The 8,779-nt window shown below is 38.4% G+C and overlaps 1 pseudogene; it reads left to right on the forward strand.

The window, feature by feature from the left end:
* The first annotated feature begins 1,057 nt into the window (after nucleotides 1-1,057).
* Nucleotides 1,058-1,994, forward strand: LOC110539447 (succinate dehydrogenase [ubiquinone] iron-sulfur subunit, mitochondrial-like; annotated as a pseudogene).
* The last annotated feature ends 6,785 nt before the right edge of the window (nucleotides 1,995-8,779 follow it).

The raw sequence follows: 8,779 nt of genomic DNA on the forward strand, positions 1-8,779 counted from the left end.
AAACACAGGGTACAAAGATAAACAAAGAATTCTCAACATCGTAATATTAATGACTGAGAAGGACTTAAAAAATGCTCAACATCCTTAATCATCTGGGAAATGAACATAAAATGTGACTCTGAGATTCCATCTTACACCCATCAGAATGATTAAGATCAAAATCTCAAGTGAGGTCACATTTTGGAGAGGATATGGAAAAAGGGAACCCTCCCCCATTGCTGGTGGGAGTGCAAACATATACAACCCCTTTAGAAATCAATCTGGCGCTTTCTCAGAAAATTAAGAATAGTGCTATGTCAAGGCTCACCTATATCAACCCTGGGCAAATATCGAAAGATGCTCCACCTTAAAACAAGATAGCAGATACTGAGACTCACAGCCAAACTTTGGGCAGAGCATAGAGTCTTACAAAAGAATGGGGGAAGCAGGGGTAGAAAGACCAGGAGGGAAAAAGAGCGCCACAGGAAGATCAACAAAGCAAAAGTCTTGGCTCAGGAGATGCTACAGGGAGTGATGCACTGACCAAGGGCCATCCATAGAGAGGATCTAGAGCCTCCTGATCAGATGGAGCCCATAGGCTGCTCTGTCTCCATTGAGTTAGCAGAGGCTGTCTCTGACATGAACTAGGTTGCCTGCTCTTCGATCACTCTTTGATCTCCCTGGTGGGGTAGCCTTGTCAGGACACAGAGGAAGAGGATCCAGGCAGTCCTGATGAGACTTGAGAGAATTGGGTCATATAGTAGGGGAGGAGGACCTCCCCTATCAGTGGAGGGACATGGGGGTGGGGAGAAGAGGGAAGATGGGGGGGGGAATGGGAGGAGATGAGGAAGGGGGCTCCAATCGGGATGTAAACTGAATAAATTATAAAAATAATAAAACTCATTGATAGCTTCAACAAAACAATACAAACAAACAAAAAGAATTAAGATCTTGAAGCCGCCTTCCCCTGGTTAATGCTTAGGCCTCTAGCAGACTTCAGGGTGAAAGGCCTGCTTCCCACCTTGGTGTTCCACGGGATGCCTGAGGGTAAAGGGTGAAGCTGATGCCAGGAGGCAAGATGGCTGCGGTCGGGGTCTCCTAGAAGCGTGGCTTTCTGGTTACCGCTCTCGGCAGTCAGCTTGCAGTTCCAGGCCTGCCGAGGGGCACAGACAGCTGCTTCTGCAGCTCCCCAAGTCAAAAAATTTGCCATTTACCGATGGGAACCGGACAAGACTGGCGACAAACCTCGAATACAGACTTACGAAGTTGATCTGAGTAAGTGTGGACCTAAGGTGTTGAGTGCTTTAACCATGATTAAGAATGAAATTGGTTCCACTCTGACCTTCCAAAGATCTTGTAGAGACGGGATCTGTGGCTCTTGTGCCATGAACATCACCGGAGGCAACACTCTGGCATGCACACGCAGGATCGACACGAACCTCAGCAAAGTGTCAAAAATTTACTCTTCCGCACATGTATGTGATCAAGGATCTAGTCCTTGATTTGAGTAACTTCTATGCACAGTACAAATCCATCGAGCCCTATCTGAAGAAGAAGGACGAGTCTCAGGAGGGCAAACAGCAGCATCTGCAGTCCATCCAGGACCGCGAGAAGCTGGACGGATTGTAAGAATGCATCCTGTGTGCCTGCTGCAGCAACAGCTGCCCCAGCTACTGGTGGAATGGAGACAAGTCCCTGGGGCCTGCGGTTCTCATGCAGGCCTATCCCTGGATGATCGACTTGAGAGATGACTTCACAGAGGAGCGCCTGGCCAAGCTGCAGGACCCCTTCTCTCTCTACCGCTGCCACACCATCATGAACTGTGTCTGAATCCAGGGAAAGCGATTGCCGAAATCAAGAAGATGATGGAGACCTAACAAGGAAAAGAGGCTATTGGCCTAACCCTCTCCATGAATGTAGCTGTCAGTTCTGACTTGAGTCCCTTCAGCTCCTTGATTCTCCATGAATACAGCCTGTATAATAAACATTTTACGAAATTAAATAAAAAAAATTAAGATCTTAAGAAATTAACGCATGCTCTACAATATCGTGTCACTTGACATGAAGAGAATCATACTATTATTCTTTCATGGTCCCAAGTCCTGCTTGTACTTTAGAACGGGATACCTGACAAATGGTGGGCAGGAAATTGGTCTTCAGAAGATGATAGAACTCCTGACTAAAGCTTGTCAACACCTAAAAATCTCACCATAGCTCGTTCCTTAAAATTATTCTATTTTTAGCGCTAACATTCTAAAAAAGATGCTACATTAAAGTCAGACAACACATGTAAAGGATTTAAATATTTCAATAATTGTAGTTTGTAAAAAAAAAAAAAAAAAAAAACAATTGGAACCAAAACAAATACTGACCCAAGACACATAGGTACATTTCAACGATATTACACTAGGGCTCTCTCAATGTCTTCAACTAATAAAGGTAATTCAGCTTAATAAGCGCTCAGCATTCTGATTAAGTATAGAGTACTTTCCCCTATATTTAAACAAGAAGAATCCTATGTTTGTACATGAAATGAATGTTAAAAAGGAGAAATGAGGTTAAGCATTATATAAGGACATCACAAAACATTGAAAAGAGTCTTTTCTTCTCCAGCTACCTTTTCCCAAGAGGAAACATTTTGTCAGTCAGTTCTGAGTATATGACAATTAGGTTGTTTAAGATGTCTTTCTGTTACTTCACTCAGCACATCATCTTTAATTCCAAAAGCAACAACTTACATATATCTTATCTTCTCACATCCTTTCTTAGTATGTAGAATGGGAAGGAGAATACTATGTTAGAATTTGCACCCAAGAATACTGTGCCATATTCGTATCATATAATCCTCAGACTGCAACATTGTCTTATATGAGACAAACCCTCTCAAAGAGCCAGACGAGGCTTTTATGCTTATTGCTGTGCTTTACAGTAGAATGATGAACTAGTCTGTGGTTTAGTCTCATTCTCACTAATTCACAATCACGGAGGTACTCTGGGAATATTGCCTTCTATCTTGATAATCAGACAAGTGAGCATGTTTCGGAGACACACATCTCTGTTTGATCATATTTTCTCCCAAATCACCTTTAATCAATCATTCACTTCATTTCCAAGTATACTTGAAAACATTAAATCCTGCTTGATTTATCCATATGGCATATAATGGATCTTCCATAAATCTTGTGTTAATTTGAAAGGCTTCCTAATATGAAGGACTCAAAATGAAAATGACAACTATGAAAACAGATTGAGGATATCCTCCATATACTTAATTGCTGCCCAAGAATGAAGAGCAAGGTTACTTAGATAAAAATTAAAATAAATTAAAATTAAGAAAGCTTTGAAATTATAAACAGCAGTTTGTGCATGCATTGCGAATATATTCATTTATTATTATTGGAGCAAAAATATAGAATAAACTCAATACAAGAGCTATATCTTGTTAAATTTATTGCCTAGTATTTTTTTAAAGTAACCTTTTAAAAAACCAAGGTAAGACAATGATAGATATTATTGGAAGGAAGAGCAAAATTTCCTCAGACTTTTCCAAAGTAATATTAAAGCTCTATCTACAAACAATGGAGATTAGAGAAGACACTCTGAATGAATGCTGCATCCAGCTACGGTGAGCTCACATAAAGGCATGCTTTCAACGGGGTAGAATTCTATGCAAGAGTAAAAACTTACTCTTTATAAAGTTTATAAAGAGTTTATAAATCTAGAACCTTCTGGAAATATAAAATACTCTCACTGCTAGAAGATAATCAAATAGATGGAAGGAGTATTCCAATCTTGTCATCTCTAAAAGTTGTTGGTCAAACGAAATAGCCTCGAAACGATAAACCAAGTAATAGAATTTTAAATGTAGATTCCGCTCTCCTTTGAAAGGCAACCCCCACTTTTACACTGTATGAACACAGGTAAGTGGAGAGGTTAACATAGTCATTTTAAAGTTAATTTTGTACTTGGTTTGAGACAGAATCTAGCTTGTAGTGCAAAACGGCCATGAACTCAAGTTTAATGAGGTTAAATACTATTATTAAAATATTATTAAATTATTATTATTAAGATAGCATTATTTTGAACCTAGAGTTTAAAATCTTTCTGTACACATGGACCTACAAAACAACATGAAATCATTCCTGCCACAAATACATAACAGATAAAAGTCCATATTAGTGAGTCCATAGCCAACCAGACATGCTTGCACACACCTGTAATCAAAGTGTGAAGGAATTTAGGGAGGCAAAATTTGAGTCCAAGACCAGTTTGTGCTACCAAGCAAGACTCTTTCCCAAACAAAGCACAAAAATGCCTTCAAAATGACTGTGTTAACCTCTCCACTCTCCTGTGTGGATACATCTTTAGTTAATATACAAATATGTAAATGTTTTCAAATCTCTAAAACAGAAAAGGTAAAACACTCAGCATGTGTTGGACCATTTTTCATCCCCCGATTTTCATTTGATAAACGTGTTGTTAGGAACACATACAGCTCTCTTAAAGCAAAGAGGAAACAAAAACGTGTGTTTGGACTTTTCACTGAGGTTGTACGTGCAGGAGGGTAAAGGAGGAACCATTATCCATGTCCTCTCATCCTATGCGTCAGTGTATTTCTTAATAAAATTAAGCTGTAATAATAGTATGAGCAACAGAATAAAAAAATCACTATGACATTCAAAGGCGACTCTTATTAGCTGTGTCAGTTTTGACAAATGGTTTAACTTTTTTGCAGCTGTCTTCCATCTTTAAAGGCGGAAGGGGAGGACTTAACCCATCTATTTTATTTATGTAGTTTACTCACTTTTTAAAAATGCATATATTCATGATTATGTATATGGGTGTTTGGGCTCCATGTGTGTTTGTGTACCACATGCATGCCTGGTACCTGAAGACGTCAGAAGGGGAACTGCAGTTGCAGACAGCTGTGAGGCATATCACGGGTACTGGAACCTGAGTACTCCTAGAAGAGTGTTCTTACACCGAACCATATCTCAGTCCTTCAAATACAGACTTTAAGGAAGATATAGTGGGTCCTTTCCTTGCTGTTCTTTCTTTTATAACTGCCTTGGAATTTTTAGCTTATGATCTCCTGATGTTACTTTTATTATTTTAATACTTTCTTCAAATTTTGTTCCTATCATGACAGTGTCTCTTCATTACAGGTTATGTAAAAGTATGTTCATGTTCATTCCTGCAAAAAAAGAAAAACAACAAATTCTAAAAAGATACTAAATATTTACTTAAAATCAAAACAGCTGTCACTCCATGCCAGCTACATTACATAGTTGAGAGAGCCAGTTTGCTCATTCTAAAAGATATAATCAAATTGTTGCTCCCTAATCACTAAAATACTCAAGGCAAGACCTCTCATTGTACAGCCAACTTAACAGACAGTACTTGAAGCATAGAGTATTTTCCAAAATGCACAAGAACTCTTTGTAGTAGTTTATTACAACCTGATAACATTAATCAATGAATAATATTGAAATTTTCTTACTCACTTTCTTTTTTTCAGTTTTGAATAAACCCATATCTCAAAATACATAAATAGTGATAATAAAATAATCAGAGGAATGGTTGCATTGTCTTCCTCTGTGGCCTGGCACCTCCAGGGGGAGGTGATCAGAGAGCCTGCCACTGAGTTAATGCCAGAGACAGCCCTTGCTCCTCTTACTTGGGAACCCACTTGGAGACTGAGTCTATGGGCTACATCTGAGCCAGGGCAATCATGGTCTTGGCTGAGGTATCAATCTCTGCAGGGAACCCAGGACCCAGTTTTCTTGGCTCTGTGGGTCTCCTTTTGGAGCTCCTGTCCCCTCCAGGTCTTTCTGTCTTCCCCTTCTTTCATAAAATTCCCTGCACTCTGCCTAAAGATTGGCTCTGAGTCTCAGTCTCTGCTTTGATACCTAAATCAGTAGTCTTTCAGAGGCCCGCTGTGGTAGGCTCCTGTCCCTGTCTTCTCCTACTCCCGATGTCTATCACGTTTGCCCTTCTGAATGAAGATTGAGCATCTTTCCTAGGGTCCTCCTTGTTGTTTAGCATCTTTAGGGGTATATATTTTAGTATTTTATCCTATAGTATATACTAATAATCACTTATGAATGAGTATATACCATATGTGTCTTTCTGCGTCTGGATTACCTCACTCAGGAGGACAATGCAGCCAATCCTGATAAGACCTGATAGGCTAGGGTCAGATAGAAGGGGAGGAGGTCCTCCCTTATTAATGGACTAGGGGTGGGGCATAGGAGGAGAAGAGGGAGGAAGGGTGGAATTGGAGGGAGATACAACCAGGATACAAATTGAATAATAAATAGTAATATATATATATAAAGAAAAAATACTTTGAAAAATTAAATCATTATAATTCTTTTAAAAAATTTTTAAAAAGAATCATAGGAGCCATTTTATCACAAGTCTCTTTTTTTCTAATGATGCTTTATTCATTGTATATTGAAAAGGTAAGTTTCCTCTAAATCAATGACCAGCGTTGATAAGAAAGAGTAACACCACCTTATTCAATCACTCTCAAGAATTTCTCTGTTGATGGTCTTCTTTACAAACTACCAAATACAAAGTTGAAGTTATCAACAAATGCACATGTTCACTCTACAGGTTATAAAGTTCTAATGATTTTAGTATTTTGCATGCTCCTCCCCAAACATCCAAGGCCCTAGTGTTGCTTTCCTGCACTTTTTGGCCCAGGTTCTCCACAAGACATATTCCCTGTGTTCAACATATAGTTCTCTATCCTAAGTCCTGTTGGAATTTTTGTGGTTATTATAATACTTAACATTTAGGCAAATTTTTTGTGTTAACTTTAGAACTTGAAGGCTAACCTTTAAATAATATTTATTGTTTTTAGAAATGTGAGGAACATGAGAGAGAAAAAAAAATAATCCACTCGTAGCAGAAAGGCTATTTTCATGGGAAGAACAAACAAAAACAGTGTTTTGTGGCTCATAATTTGGAAAGATGGTGTAACTGCCTTGTGGACAGGAGCATTTGGAAGGGAAAGCATAGTTTCAGGATATGGAATCGCATTTTTTTTCCTATGAAAGTAGTGTTGCTGAAAATACAGAGTGTATATTTTCAAGTGCAATCTCTAAGCTGTAGGCGGAATGTAATAGATTCTTAAAATAGTTCCATCTTAATAGAACTAGTTTGGTGGCTTAAGGTATCAAAACAAGGAGTGAAATATAGAGTTCTTTGGTGTTAGCACAGTCACATGTCTGTTTCATTGATTTTTATCACTTCATCATGCACAGCAAATCTATGTCAACATGAGAGGCAACTCTCAGAGGAAAAACATACAAGTCAAGGCCATGAGGCAGAGGATCTACTTCGGAAACTGTCTATCGAGTGTATAGAGAGAAGGATTATTGTTTTTCAGCACAGTATTCACAAAAGTCCATATCCTGAGAGACATTCAAGATCATTCTGTTTATTGAAAATAGCTGACTTTAGTCAACAAGGACATAATTTTTAAAAAGAAGAAAATATAGTACCACTGTTGCAGAATTGCTTTTATTATAAACAATTATTTTTTTATCATTGCTTCATTTTTATGGGGACAGTGAATACAGCACTAAAACTTGAATGGCTTTACAACCAAAATACATGAGCTCACACTTTGGGAGGCTAAGATTCTGAGGTCTAACCAGAAAAAAAAAAATGAACTTCCTCTGGCCTCTCCTCTGGTATTTCCATGTGTATTTCTTTGTCCAAATTGTCTTTAAAAATTAATGACACCATTTCTTTGGATTAGAGTCTCACTCTGTGGTAGAATGGACATCTTCACTCATTTGCCCTCAGTGGCACTATCTCTAGCAAGATCACATGAGGAACTGAGTACTAGGTGTTTAGCATATGATGTTTGAGAAAGCATAAATGAACACTTAACTCTCATGACTGCTTACTGTTTCTGTAGTCCCTAGACGACATGATGTGGAAACCATCATCAGTTGTTTTGTGCCAGAAAATAAAAAAGTAAAAACACATTTCTTATAGTCAAGGAGCTTGCAATTCTGAAACGAAAATACTCAGTAGAAACGCAAAGAATGGCCTGATAAGGTGAGGGAAGGCATGGTATGACCAAGTAAAGGTTTCTACAAACCAAATGTCAGAACATTCTCTAAAATTACTATCATAACCAAATAAATCAGTACAGATGTGCCTCAAAACAATGAAAAAGGAGCTATCACATGACAGGATGATAATCCAACTCGTGGGAAAATAGTGAAGAATGTAAGTCAGTGTTCTACAGAGGAACTTACAGGTCTGTGTTTATTGCACACTACCCACTATTCAGCAAAACAAGAGAAAGCACAAGAGAGGGCAGGAAGAGAAACACGATGAAAGCACATGGTACACTTGTGAAAACATCCCAAGGAAGCACCTTCTTTGTACAGTGAATATATGCTAATAATTTTTTTCTTAAAGTGCACTTTAAGACTCTTAAAGTGCCTGCCTGATGACAATTAAAAAAATAACATGTTAAAATAATTCTTTACTAGGATGGCAAAGTCGAACTCAGAAGCCAATTTTTCAGTCCCAGAATTTAATGGGCAAAATTGCGGAAGGGTTAGAAACACACCTATACCTATGCACAAGCAGATAATGATTGGGGCCCTGAACTTAGGGATAGTGGTGCAACTCATCTAAGAGAGTTTTAACTGCCATCTGTCAAGTGGGGAGTGTATCATATAACCAAGAAGGGTACACAGAGCTTTTCAAGGAGGTCCATATTACTCTAGAATACAGCTTTAGGAAAATTAATCAAAACACCATCGTAAAA

The sequence above is a fragment of the Meriones unguiculatus genome, chromosome 8 (assembly GCF_030254825.1).
Source record: "Meriones unguiculatus strain TT.TT164.6M chromosome 8, Bangor_MerUng_6.1, whole genome shotgun sequence".
In the NCBI taxonomy this organism is placed as follows: domain Eukaryota; kingdom Metazoa; phylum Chordata; class Mammalia; order Rodentia; family Muridae; genus Meriones; species Meriones unguiculatus.